General features: G+C 40.3%; 1 protein-coding gene and 1 long non-coding RNA gene across 3 annotated transcripts in view; one reads left to right on the top strand and one right to left on the bottom strand.

The window, feature by feature from the left end:
- Window positions 1-14635, bottom strand: part of ABCG2 (ATP binding cassette subfamily G member 2 (JR blood group)) — a 121999-nt gene that overhangs the window by 54376 nt on the left and 52988 nt on the right. The window lies entirely within an intron of this gene.
- LOC105707042 (uncharacterized) lies at window positions 103-5756 on the top strand. Of its 2 annotated transcripts, none has more exons than XR_010339725.1 (4): window positions 103-304; window positions 1541-3505; window positions 4397-4672; window positions 5240-5756. It is a non-coding gene; the product is annotated as an uncharacterized LOC105707042 (long non-coding RNA). The 2 variants fall into 2 exon arrangements; XR_001104985.2 differs by having other exon boundaries at window positions 4415-4672.

Here is a 14635-nt window from a genome sequence, read left to right on the forward strand (position 1 = left end):
GCGTGGCACCGCCTGCCTGGCCGCGATAACCGCCCTGCGACCCCGCTGAGAGCGCACACATGTCCCGCGGCGCTGAGCTGCCTGCTGGACGGGAACCGCCCTCCCACTGGACTAGGGTCACCGAGACAACTATGCCGGGACACGCAGAGACAAGCCAAATGGGGATGGTACGAAATGGATCAGGGTGATTAACCCCGAGAATCACCTGGCGCTCATCGGGCTGATCAATACCTCGTCTGATCTAGAAGGGTTTGATCGCCGCCAGCGGCTGGAGCGCGGAAGCACCGGGGACGCAGACGCACAGGTTGGCCAGCCACAAGCGCTCCTCACCCCCAGAGCAACTAAGTGGGTGGTTTCTGGTGAATGGGCTTCTAAGAAAGTGGATGCTTGCGCCCCAGGGCCTAAAAAAAATCAGGGACTGAATCTAACCCAGGGAGGGAAAGGGGAGAAACTTTGAATGAAAATATTACCATAGTTTAAATATTATTCTTCACACTCCTGTGATTGACGTACTTCTGTGCAATATTCTGATTGTGTGGAAAGGCTGGAAAATGATTGTGTAGGTTTAGGAAACGGGCCGTCAGGCCTTGTGAGTATAGCTATTTGATAATCTAACTTCGGGTATATGCCTCTACCCTAGGAAATTAGTACCTGCATGCAGATATTTTCTGGTTTGCATTTACAAACAAAAATCATAATATCACTTAAATTGTTTAAATCAACACTAGGAATAACTATTAATTGTTCACCCAATGCAGGAAAGTTTTAGCCAGGAAGCCTACATAAGAAAATTGACTGTACGTAATTTTTTTAAAAGAATTTTTAAAATACCATACCCCATGCTTTTTAAAAGAACTTTAAGGTATACATTCATGATGCGCCCCAACATTTAGGTAAAATTATTCTTTTGAATTAATTTCTGTCAGTTTCAAGATCCTTAAAGACCCATATAGAAATACATTTTAGTCATACTTCATTTCAAGACAAAATTAAGGCCATCATGGTGGCTCATGCCTGTAATCCCAGCACTTTGGGATGCCAAGGTAGGCGGATCACTTGAGGCCAGGAATTCGAGACCAGCTTGGCAAACATGGTGAAACCCTGTCTCTACTAAAAATACAAAAGTTAGCTGGGTGTGGTAGCAAGCCACCTGGGAGGCTGTAGTCGTAATCCCAGCTACTCAGGAGGCTAGGGAACAAGAAGTGCTTGAACCCCGGAGGCAGAGGTTACAATGACCCAAAATCCTACCACAGCACTCCAGCCTGGGCCACAGAGTGAGACTCAGTTTCAAAAAAAGAAAAAGAAAAGAAAAATTAAGATAAAATTTTCTTTTTTTTAAATTATACTTTAAGTTCTGGGGTACATGTGCAGATCGTGCAGGATTGTTACATAGGTACACACATGCCATGGTGGTTTGCTGCATCCATCCCCCTGTCATCTACATTATATATTATAAAGTTTTCGGACCTGGCCTTTAATGATTGTTTGCAAAAACTGAAAAATCTCCAAAGAATAAATTTTATTTTAATTTTCTTTTTAGCTCACCCAGACAAGTGAAAAGAATAAAATTTTATGATACCAGAAAAAGTGAAAACATTTCCACCAAGATCTGAAGGCACTAAGGAAGAGACCTAATAAAAATGGAGAAAACACACATGAAATTGATATGAAGCACACTTTTAAAAACGGGTACTAAGTTGAATATAGCATTCTGTAATTATGTAAAATAAAAACAAATCAAAAACCTAAACACAGAGGCCAGGCATGGTGGCTTACACCTATAATCCTAGCACTTTGGGAGGCCAAGGTGGGTGGATCACTTGAGGTCAGGAGTTTGAGACCAGCCTGGCCAACATGGTGAAATCCCATCTCAATTAAAAATACAGAAATTAGCCAGGCATGATGGTGCATGCCTGTAATCCCAGCTACCCTAGAGGCTGAGGCAGGAGAATCGCTGGAACCAGGGTGGCAGAGGCTGCAGTGAGCCAAGTTCGTGCCACTGCACTCTGGCCTGGGCAACAAAGCAAGACTCCATCTTACAAAAAAAAAAAAAAAAGAAGAAGAAAAGAAGAAAATTGTGGGGCAAGGAGTAGTAGCTCATGCCTGTAATCCCAACACTTTGGGAGGCAGAGGCCAGAGGATTGCTTGAGCCCAGGGGTTCAGGACCAGCCTGGGATGAGATTCCTAATATATATTAGGTTCCTAACCTCATCCTAATCCTAATACTTTATCAAATTAAATTTGATAAGTTCAGATTAAAGCCAGCATTTTATAAATGTATTGCATTGTATAGAAATGAGTCATTTTAACTGTAAGTTAGCATTGTTTCTGGAGCTAGTCATAGAATTTTAGAGAAAAAGGACCTTCCTCTTTAGGTCAGATGTTAGATGACTTTCCTCATATTATAGATAAGTCAATGGTCCAAAGGAGTCTGATTTGCACAAGGTTGAAGATTAAATGACTCAGTCTTCCAGGCCATTGCCATCTGCCCTCCACCATATGACCTTTCTTTTATTTTACCAGACAAGAGTCACTGCCTAGTATTTATAGAGCCCCATATTGGGACTTCTGCTGAAAGCCTGTGCACCAGTTGCAAAGAGTTGTTAAGGCCCCAGTATGGTACATTTTTTAGTGCTTACTCCAAAGGTGAGCTCTAGAATGGTCAGTTTTCCCCTGGCAAGTTCAGGTTTCAGACAGAATTCACCATGTGCCTGGGGGCATTTGGGTTACATATATAACGGAGGTATTCAGTCCAAGTGTATCTATTTTCACTACCACTCCAAGTTAAAATAAAAAACAGTGGAAGAGAGGCTCTATGCACAGTATTCCCTCACAGCCTGCCTCACAGCAATCAGGGCCTTTGACTAATTTGGTAAGAGAAAGTTCAGTCTATAATGGTGCAAAAAGTTATTGTAAATAAAATAATGGAAACAGTTTAAACAACTCTTCCTAAAGATTTCAGTATAAAAGGAAGGTGAGGGAAAGGAATATAGCTAGAGGCTATCTTAGGGTTCAGAGAAAATATTCATTTGGTTTGAATTAGACAGGCTAGAACATGTGTGCATGCCAGGAGGACAAGCCATAATGAAAGAAACGTGGTTATTTGTAGTAATGGGATCCAGAGGAATTAGAAAAGAAAAGGGAAACTTTAGAATCCCTCATGCTCTTCTTTTCTAACTTGGCTCAGGCAGAATGGCTCCCACAAAGAAAGGTGGCGAGAAGAAGGGCCATTCTGCCATAAACGAGGTAGTGACCCAAGAATGCACCATCAGCATTCACAAGTGCATTCATAGAGTGGGCTTCAAGAAGTGTGCCCCTGAGGCACTCAGAGAGATCTGGAAATTTGCCATGAAGGATATGGGAACTGCAGATGTGTGCATTAATACCAGGTTCAACAAAGCTCTTTGGGCCAAAGGAATAAGGAATGTTCCGTACCACATCTGTGTGCAGTCGTCCAGAAAACAAAATAAGGATAAAGATTCATCAAAACAAGCTATATAATTTGGTATGTACCTGGTTACCTATGTACCTGTTACCACTTGCAAAAATCTATAGTCAATGTGGATGAGAACTAACCAGGATCAAATACATCAAAGTTATAAAATTGCCTTTATTGAAAAAAAAAAAAAAGGATATGGTTTTGCTGTATCCCTACCCAAATCTCATCTTCTTTTTGAGACGGAGTCTTGCTCTGTCATCCAGGCTGGAGTGCAGTGGCGTGATCTCGGCTCAGTGCAATCTCTGCCTCCCAGGTTCAAGAGATTCTCCTGTCTCAGCCTCCTGAATAGCTGCAATTACAGGCATGTGCTACCACACCCAGCTAATTTTTAGATTTTTAGTAGTGACGGGGTTTCGCTATGTTGGCCAGGCTGTTCTCAAACTCTTGACCTCAGGTGATTCACCACCTCAGCCTCGCAAAGTGCTGGGATTACAAGCATGAGCCACCACGCCCAACCATATCTTGAATTGTAGTTCCCATAATCCCCATGTGTCGTGGGAGGGACCTGGTGGGAGGTAATTGAATTATGGGAGAGATTACTCCCATGCTGCTATTCTCCTGATATAGTGAATTCTCATGAGATCTGATGGTTTTATAAGGGACTTTTTCCCTTTTGCTTGGCACTTCTCCTTCCTGCCACCATGTGAAGAAGGATGTGTTTCCTTCCCCTTCTGCCACAATTATAAGTTTCCTGAGGCCTTCCAGATATGCCGAACTGTGAGCCAATTAAACCTCTTTCCTTTATAAATTACCCAGTCTCAGGTATGTCTTAATAGCAGCAGCAGAACAGACTAATACAGAAACTTTTTTAAAAAATTGTAGCAAAAGAGAAGGAAGTTTGATATATCCTCATGAAAGTAAATGGTTTTTTTGCTGTTGTTTTTGTTTCTGAGACAGAGTCTCTCTGTTGCGCAGGCTGGAGTGCAGTGGCACAATCTCGGCTCACCACAGTCTCCACCTCCCGGGTTCAAGCGATTCTCCTGCCTCAGCCTCCCATGTTTTTGGGACTACAGGTGTGCACCACCACACCTGGCTAACTTTTGTATTTTTAGTAGAGACAGGGTCTCACCATGTTGCCTAGACTGGTCTCGAACTCCTGGCTTCAAGTGATCTGGCTGCCTTAGACTCCCAAAGTGCTGTGATTACAGGCATGAGCCACTACGCCTGGCTGAGGTAAGTGTTTTAATTAGAGAAAATTGAAATAAATATCTGGCCCATAACTATACTTTCTCTCTTAACTTGATGGATGTGCTGAGGGTATGGGTGTGAATGGCTGATTTACGATTTGGTAAAATGATGAATATTTGAATAGACTTTATTAGTTTTCTACTGCTGCCATTAAAAATTGCCACAAACTTAGTGGTTTAAGACAACCCAAGTATATTACATTTCTACAGGTCAGAAGTCTAAAATGGGTCTGGTGGTCTAAAATCAAGATGTCAGCAGGTCTATGTTCCTCTCTGGAACCTTTTTCACCTTGTAGAGGCCACCTGCATTCCTTGGCCCTTTTCTCCATCTTCAAAGCCAGCAGTATAGCAGCTCTGTGACCCTGCTTCTGTCATCACGTGTTTGATTTTCTTCTGCCTCCCTCTTCTACCTTTAAGGACCCCTGGTATTACAATGGGCCCACTGGATAAGCCAGGATAATCTCCCTATTTTAAAGTCATTTGATTAACAATCTTCATTTCATCTGGAACCTTTAATTCTCCTTTGCTAAGTAACCTATCATTCACATTCTAGGGAGTAAGACATGGACACATTTGAGAGGCCATTTCTTCTGCTCACCACTAGGCCACAGGAAATGAAAGTGGATGCTAATGGAGGAACCCACTGTCACCCACTGAGTTGGTATGAAGAGTATTTTAAACTGAAACATTTAAGATACAGCAGATACAGAAAGAAGCCTTTCTGGAGCTTCCCTTAATTTGACTAAAGGCAGAGCTTGCAGAGAGTGAAGCTGCCATAAATTCCCTCTTGGGGAGCTTCACTGCCAATAAGGAGACTTCACTGCCAGGAAGGAGACCACTTGCACCAGAATGACAAATTGCATAACCGAACATAATCACAAATTGTCATATCTTCATTTGTTTCCCTAAAAGCCCATTTGTCTTTCCATAAAAGCATATTTGTTTTCCCATAGATCCCTTTCTCTCCTCCTCCCTTTTCCCATATTGTTGGCATATAAACTCTCATCTCTAACTGTACAGAGAGCCTCTTCACCTGAATAAGTGTAAATAAACTTCGTATGTTCTGTTAATCCATCTATTGCCAATTAACTTACTGGCCCCCAAGCACTGGACCTAAGTTGGCAGAAGAAGAGTTTCCTCCCAACACTAATATGATACATAGAAACTGCACAGCAACGCCACGGCCCCTACGATGGGACTCTATATAAACAGTGGTTTGAAAGCTGCAAATGGGCATGGCTTTCTCATTCACAGATATGTGAAGGTAAAGGGTTAGATAAATTTTAGGGTATGGTTTTGCTGGGTGGGTAAGGCAATAGAAAGATGAAGCAAAGGAGTTGTGTGAGTGAAGTGATTCATCAACATAGGAAAGTGAAGTACATGGAGGGGTCACATGGAGATGGCAAGAGCTGAAACAGGAGGATCAGGTCACTGAGTGGGATACTGGCATTTAATATTCACATTCCAGGTTTTGATAAGGTCCCACGGTTTGAACACGAGAGTGAGGTTATGGAAGTGGAAGGGAAGTATATTTGTTTTCTATTGCTTGAGTAACAAATTACCATCAAGTCAGTGTCTTAAAACAATACCCATGTATTATCTCCCAGTTATGGAGGTCAGAAGTCTAGATTAGTTTAGGCTCTGCTCAGGGTATCAATAGGTCAAGTAAAAGTGTCAGACAGCTGAACTCTTAGCTGGAGGCTCTTCACTAAAAAACCAAGCAGAGTCAGGTTGTTGGCAGAATCCATTTCCTTTCGGCTCCAGGACTGAGTTTCCTGTGTCCTTGCTGAATGTCAACCAGAGGCACGCTCAGCTCCTCCAGACTGCCTGCATTTTCTTTCCAGGTGGCCCCTCCACTTTCAAAACAGTTTGGGTCCTTCTCAAACTTTGAATCCAACTGTTCCTTCTGCCTTTTCTTTTCTTTTTTTTTTTTTTTCTTTCTTTCTTTTTTTTTGAGATGGAGTCTTGCTTTGTTGCCCAGGCTGGAGTACAGTGGCACAATCTTGGCTCATTGCAACCTTCACCTCCCAGGCTCAAGTGATTCTCCTGCCTCAGCCTCTCGAGTAGCTGGGACTACAGATGTGCGCCACCATGCCTGGCTAATTTTTGTATTTTTAGTAGAGACGGGGTTTTACCATATTTGCCAGGCTGGTCTTGAACTCGTGACCTCAGGTGACCCACCCACCTCAGCCTCCCAAAGTGCTGGGATTACAGATGTGAGCCACCATGCCCAGCCTTCTTCTGCCTTTTAAAGGGCTTATGTGATAAAATAAGGGCCACCTTTACAATCTCAGTATTTTAGAGTCAACTGACTTAGGACTTTATTTACAACTTCAAAATCCTTCAGATCAGAACCTAGATTACTGTTTGATGAAATAACCAGGAAATGAACTGGAATCGGGGTTAGGGAAGAGGCAGATCTTTAGAATTCTGCCTGTCCTGGAGGTGGAGTTGAGATCAGAGAACACAGAAGCTAGGGTAATGGAATGATCATCAAAATAAGCACAGAAATTACCAAGATAGTAATAATCCGAGATTATTATCATTATGTCAGAAAGCAGGTGTCAAAATCTTTTAGACATGGAAAGTGAACAGAAGGTGAGTATATGATAGCATTTACACAGAGAGAGACAGCATGGGGGAGGGGGCAGGGGATTGGGGTAGTAAGAGCCCAGATGCTGGAGCCAGAACACCCTGGTTAATATAATTTGCTTTATACAGCAGACAAGAGACCAATTAAGAATTAATTCATTTGGTTATAAAGTTCATTTGGGGCCGGGCACAGTGGCTCACGCCTGTTATCCCAGTACTTTGGGAGGCCAAGGCAGGTGGATCATGAGGTCAGGAGATAGAAACCAGCCTAGCCAACATGGTGAAACCTTGTCTCTACTAAAAATACAAAAAACAGCTGGGCATAGTGGTACGCACCTGTAGCCCTAGCTACTTGGGAGGCTGAGGCAGGAGTATTCCTTGAACCTGAGAGGCGGAGGTTGCAGTGAGCCAAGATCACGCTACTGCACTCCAATCTGGTGACAGAGCAAGACTCCATCTCAAAAAAACAAAAAAAAATTTCATTCAGTTATAAAGTTTAGTTATAAAGTTCACTCCTAAAAATTAGACTGCAATGAACAAAAATGTAGGTATTGATAGTTAACCAGCTGAGTCAGATAGTATAGTAGAGTGTATAACAGTTGTCTCTGCAAATTAGTTTGAAAGGTTAAATGTTGAGTTCACCAAACTACATTTCAGTACCTATAAAAGTCTTCTGTTTAAACTTTGGAGGACAGTATAACATACACAACAAAAAATTACAGAAAATCTAAGTGGACAGCTTGATATGTATTTACAAAGTGGACACACCGGTATATCTGTCACCCAGATTTAAAAAAAAAGTGCTAACAACACCACGGAAGCCTCCTTCAAGCTCCATCCCTTCCAAAGGTAACAACTTTTCTGAGTTCTATCATTATATATTAGTTGTGTCTGTTTAAAACTGTATATAAATAAAGAATTTTTTATTTATTTATTTTTTTTTGAGACAGGGTCTCACTCCATCACCCAGGCCAGAGTGCAGTTGCACAATCTCAGTTCACTGCAGCTGTGGCCTCCTGGGTACAAGCAATTCTCCTGACTCAGCTTCCTGAGTAGCTGGGATTACAAGTGTACACCACCAAGCCTGGCTAAGTTTGCATTTTCAGTAGAGATGAGGTTTCACCATGTTGACCAGGCTGGTCTGGAACTCCTCACCTCAAGTGATCCGCCCACCTCGGCCTCCCAAAGTGCTGGGATTACAGGCGTGAGCCATCATGCCTGACCAAGCAAGTAGTTACCCTTTTTAGACTGGCTTCTTTTTTTGAATATTATCTGCATGAAATTCATATATTTTGCATGTGATGTCATAAAGGCTTATTCACTCTTTATGTAGGATTTCACTGTATGAATACAATGTCATTTATCTATCTACTCTTGATGGGCCTTTGGGTCCTTTCCAGTTTTGCAGTTCACCCTAAAGTGTTCGATTGGAAAAGAGTTCTAATGGTCAATTAAACCCATCATCCACAAGTATGGCTAAATGGAGGCCCAAAATGTGAAACCATTTTCTCCCTTTGATTATGCTCCAAACAGCACAAACAAAACAGAAAATAGCAAGAGGATCAATATTGTAGAAGAAAGTAAATAAGTAAATGATGGTTCCATTTCTCCCTCAAGCAGATGTTACCCGACCCCTCATTAAACAATGTTTTATTGAGGGCTCCCTTACATTAGGTCCCATGATTGGCATTGAAGAGAAACAAGACACAGGCCCAGGCACGGTGGCTCACACCTGTAATCCCAGCACTTTGGGAGGCCGAGGTGGGTGGATCACCTGAAGTCAGGAGTTCAAGACCAGCCTGGCCAACATGACAAAACCCTGTCTCTACTAAAAATACAAAAATTAGCTGGGCATGGTGGCACACACCTGTAATTCCAGCTACTTGGGAAGCTGAGGCAGAAGAAGAGCTTGAACCTGGGAGGCAGAGGTTGCAGTGAGCTGAGATCACACCACTGCACTCCAGCCTGAGTAGCAGAGTGAGACTCTGTCCGCCACCACACAAAAAAACCCTGCATTTTAAAACCTTTTTCTTTCCTCCTTTCTTGCCAGTCTCAAGACGCAGCTTTGAGACAAACCACAGATACGTTTCTGTCATCTTGAAATATGCCTTAGAATATGCTTTAACACTCTATTCCCTTCCCTTTCCCACCTTATGCTTCCATGCCTAATGCACATTTATTTACCTGGATGCTTGTTAAGCTCACACCATACTCAGTTATCTGGTCATATATTTCCTTAGAGGCTTCAGGGACCTAATCCTACACAAAACAGGTACTTCTGGGATTCTCTCCCCAGCGGAAGATTACTTACAGGCCAGAGTTCACTCCCAGCTAGATACCAACTGCAAGACTGACTGGGATTGATTTGTAACTTGGCTGAACCCACCAAGGTGCTGGCCCCTTCACCAGATGGAACAATAATTCAAAATAAGCCACTGGGGCAAGCCATACCACCTGGCACCTACTAGCCCCCTTGCCTCTCCTGCATTCAAAGCCCCTCATCTGAAACCCCTGCCCTCTCTCCAGAAATTGGAAAGTGGAAATTTTGGGAAAGTATTTTGACCACTTTCCCCCTTGCTGGCAATGCATAATAAAATTCACTCTTTATCATACCTCGCTCTTGTTATGTTGTCTTCATTCCACAGGCAGTGAGCAACTGGCTCCTCTTTCAGTCATAAACATAATGTTTTAGAAAGGTTCATCTGATCAACCTAAATGCCCAAAATTAGCAGATGGGATAAAATGCACTGGTGTATATGTACACACCATGAGGGTGTAAGACATATACAACATGGAATACTATACAACCATAAAAAAGAACAAGATCATGTCTTGCAGGAACATAGATACAGCTGGAGACTATTATCCTTAGTAAAGTAACACAGGAACAGAAAACCAAACGTCACATGTTCTCACTTATAAGTGGGAGCTAAATGATGAGAACTTGTGAACACAAAGAAGGAAACAACAGACACTGGGGTCTACATGAGGGTGGAGGTTGGGAAAAGGGAGAGATGCAGAAGAAATAACGTGGGTACTGGGCTTAATACCTGGTTGATGAAATAACCTGTACCACAAGCCCTTGTGACACAAGTTTACCTATACAACAAACCTTCACATGTACCCTTGAACCTAAAGTAGAAGTTAAAAAAAAAAGATTAATCTGTTCTTTTATAGAATGGATGGAGGATGTGGGAAGGCAGAGATCAGTCTGGAAATTTTTAAAAAAATGATTGAACTAAACAGATGACTTAAACTGAGGAAAGGGGCATTAAAGAAACATTGTAAATGAAGAATTTACAGAAGCTGGTGACTGATAGAACATTGAAGGTAAAAGACAAGCTAGAGCTGACTTCAAGGTCTGAAATTCTTGGGGTTTCATAAATGGAAATTATGAGGTATAGGAAAGTGTATCTTACACCTCAATGTATTTCTATATATTACCTAGTTCAGTGCCTTGAACACAAGCAATATGCAATAAATGTGTTTTCTGAATAATAAAAGTGAGCTTATCTTATGTGATTCAGGACCCTATTTACCCTCACCTGAATCTCCCTTGCTTGAAAATGGAGAGGAGTTTCATGAAAGACTGACCTTTCATATAATCCATCTCTGACTATTATAAACATTTTATTGCCTATAGAGATAAGATTTTATTTGTGGGAGCAACTAAAGTTAAAGCACAATCAGCATTAAATAAACTTATGATTCATTGTACAGTGACTTGGAATTTTTTCACATCTGGTTGACATCCTTAATATATCATGTCAACATCTCACCTAGAACTACATTTTAGTCTTCCCTATGTCATCATAATGTTAGACCAAGAAACACATTATACTATGTGTAACAAAGCCATCAGCCAATCTATTTTTTTAATTCTTAATTTTAATTTTTGTGAGTACACAGTAGGTATATATATTTATGTATACATGAGATAATGTAATCACATCATGTAAAATGGGGTATCTGTCTCCTCAAGATTTTGTTCTTTGTGTTATGACAATCCAGTTATACTCATTTCATTATTGTACAATTAAATTATTATTGGCTGGGCAAGATGGCTCACACTTGCAATCCCAGCACTTTGGGAGGCCAAAGCGGATGGATCACCTGAGGTCAGGAGTGTGAGACCAGCCTGGCCAACATGGTGAAACCCTGTCTCTACTAAAAACACAAAAATTAGCCAGGCATGGTGGCAGGCGCCTGTAATCCCAGCTACTCGGGAGGCTGAGGCTTGAAAATCACTTGAACCTGGAAGGTGGAGGTTGCAGTGAGCCAAGATGGCACCACTGCACTCCAGCCTGGGGAATAGAGCAAGACTCTGTCTCAAAAAAAAAAAAAATTATTATTGACTATAGTAATCCTGTTGTGCTATCAAATACTAGGTCTTATTCATTCTATTTCTTTTGTACCCATTAACCATCCCCACCTCCTTCTCACCCACCAATACGCTTCCCAGACTCTGGTAACCATCCTCCTACTCTCTATCTCCATTTCGATTGTTTTGATTTTTAGATTCCACAAATGAGTGAGAACATGCAATGTTTGCCTTTCTCTGCCTGGCTTATTTCACATAGCATAATGACTTCCAGTTCCATCCAAGTTGTTGCAAATAACAGGATCTCATTCTTTTATATGGCTATATAGTACTCCACTATGTATATGTACCACATTTTGTTTATCCATTCATCTGCTGACAAACATTTAGGCTGCTTCCAAATTTTGGCTATTGTGAATCATGCTGCAACAAACATGGGAATGCAGATTATCCCTTTGATATAATGATTTCCTTTCTTTGGGGTATATAACAACCAGCAGGATTGCTGGGTTGTATGGTAGCTTTATTTTTAGTGTGTTGAGGAGCCTCAAAAATGTTCTCCATAGTGGTTGTACTAATTTACACTCTCACCAACAGTGTATAGAATTCACTTTTCTCCACATCCTTGCCAGCATTTGTTATTATCTGTCTTTTGGATAAAAGCCATTTTAACTGAGGTGAGAGGATATTTTATTGCAGTTTTGATTTGCATATCTCTCATGATCAATGATGTTGAGCACCTTTTCATATGCCTATTTGCCATTTGTGTGTTGTGTTTTGAGAAATGCCTTTTCAAACCTTTTGTCCATTTTAAAATCAGATCATTAGATTTTTTTTCCTATAGAGTTGTTTGAGCTCCATATATATTCTGGGTAGTAATCCCCTGTCAAATGGGTAGTTTGCAAATATTTTCTCCCTCTCTGTGGGTTATCTCTTTCCACTGTTGTTTCATTTACTGTGCAGAAGCTTTGTAACTTGTGATTCCATTTGTCCATTTTGGCTTTGATTGCCAGTGCTCATGGGGTATCACTCAGGAAATTTTTGCTGAGACCAATCTCATAGAGAGTTTCCCCAGTGTTTTCTTAGAGTAGTTTCATAATTTGAGGTCTTAGATTTAACTTAGATTTTTTAATCTGTTTAGATTTGAATTTTGTACATGGCAAGAGATAGGGGTCTAGTTTCATTTTTCTGCATATGTATATCCAGTTTTCCCAGCACTATTTGTTGAAGAGGTGGTCTTCTCCCCAGTGTATGCTCTTGGCACCTTTGTCAAAAGTGAGTTCACTGTAGGTGTGTGGATTTGCTTCTGGATTCTCCATTCTGTTCCATTTGTCTGTATGTCTGTTTTTATCCCACTACCATTCTATTGGTTACTATAGCTCTCTGGTAAAATCAGAAGTCATGTCCTCAAGTTTTGTTCTTTTTGCTGAGGATAGCTTTGGCTATTCTGGGTTTTTTGTGATTCCATATAAATTTTAGGATTGTTTTTTCTATTCTAATGCAGAATGTCATTGACATTTTGATAGAGATTGAATTGAATCTGTAGATTGTTTGGGGTACTATGAACATTTTAATAATATTGAACATGAACTATCTTTCCACTTTTTGGTGTCCTCTTCAATTTCTTTCATCAGTGTTTTATGATGTTAATTCCTAGGTACTTAATTTTATTTGTCACTATTGTAAGTAGGATTTCATTTTCAGATTGTTTACTGTTGGTATATAGAAATACTACTGATTTTTGTATGTTGATTCTTATCCTGCAACTTTATTGAATTTGTTTATCAGTTCTAATAATTCTTTTGTGGAGTCCTTAGGTTTTTCAAAATATAAGATCAACACAGATGCAAACAAGGATAATTTGACTTATTTCCAATTTGGATGGCCTTTATTCCTTTGTCTTGGCTTATTGCTCTAGCTAGAACTTCCAGTACTATATTGAATAACAGTGGTGAAAGTGGACATCCTTGTTGTGTTCCAGATCTTGGAGGAAAGGATTTCAGTTTCTCCCCCTTCCATATGTTACCAGCTGTGGCTCTGTCATAATGACTGTCATTATATTTATATATATTATATTCCTTCTATACCCAGGTTTGAAAAAAAGTTTTTGTCATGAAGGGATGTTGAAAGTGATCAAATGCTTTTCCAGTGTCAATTAAAATGATCATATGGTTTTGTCTTCATTCTGTTGGCATGATGTATCCCAATGATTGACTTGCATATGTTGAACCATTCTTGCATCCCTAGGATAAATCCCACTTGGTGATAATGAATGATCTTTTTAGTGTATGTTAAATTCAGTTTGCTAATATTTTGTTGAGGATTTTGCATCAATATTTATCAGAGCTATTTCCCTGTAGTTTTCTTTTTTTGGTGTGTCTTTGATTATGATATCAGGGTAATACTGGCCTCATAGAATGAGTCTGGAAGTATTCCCTATTTTTGGAAATAATTTGAGTAGGATTGGTATTAGTTCTTTAAATGTTTGATAGAATTCAGCAGTGAAGCCATCAGGTCTAGGTTTTTCTTTACTGGAGTCTTTTTATTATGGCTTCCATCTCATTACTTGCTACTGGCCTGTTTGGGTTTTAGATTTCTTCATAGTTCAATCTGAGTAGGTTGTATGGGTCTAGGAATTTGTCCATTTCTTCTAGATATTCCAATTCATTTGGATATGGCTACTCATAGTAGCCACTAATGGTCCTTTGAATTTTGTGGTATTGGTTGTAATGTCTCCTTTCTCATCTCTGATTTTATTTATTTGGATCTTCTGTCTTTTATTGTTAGCTAGTCTAGGTAAAAATTTGTCATTTTTGTTTCTTTTTTAAAAGTTCAACTTTTAGTTTTATTTAGCCTTTTTGTATTGTTTTTCATTTCCATTTTACTTATTTCTGCTCTGATCTTTATTATTGCTTTTATCTACTTTATCTACTTTTATCTACTTTATTATTGCTATTATCTACTGATTTGGGGTTTGGCTTGCTCTGCCTTTTCTAGTAAGAAGATGCATCATTTGGCTGTTTATCTGAACTTTTT

This window comes from Aotus nancymaae, unplaced genomic scaffold, assembly GCF_030222135.1.
Source record: "Aotus nancymaae isolate 86718 unplaced genomic scaffold, 86718_ANA_hifiasm-v0.15.2.pri h1tg000006l, whole genome shotgun sequence".
Taxonomy (NCBI): domain Eukaryota; kingdom Metazoa; phylum Chordata; class Mammalia; order Primates; family Aotidae; genus Aotus; species Aotus nancymaae.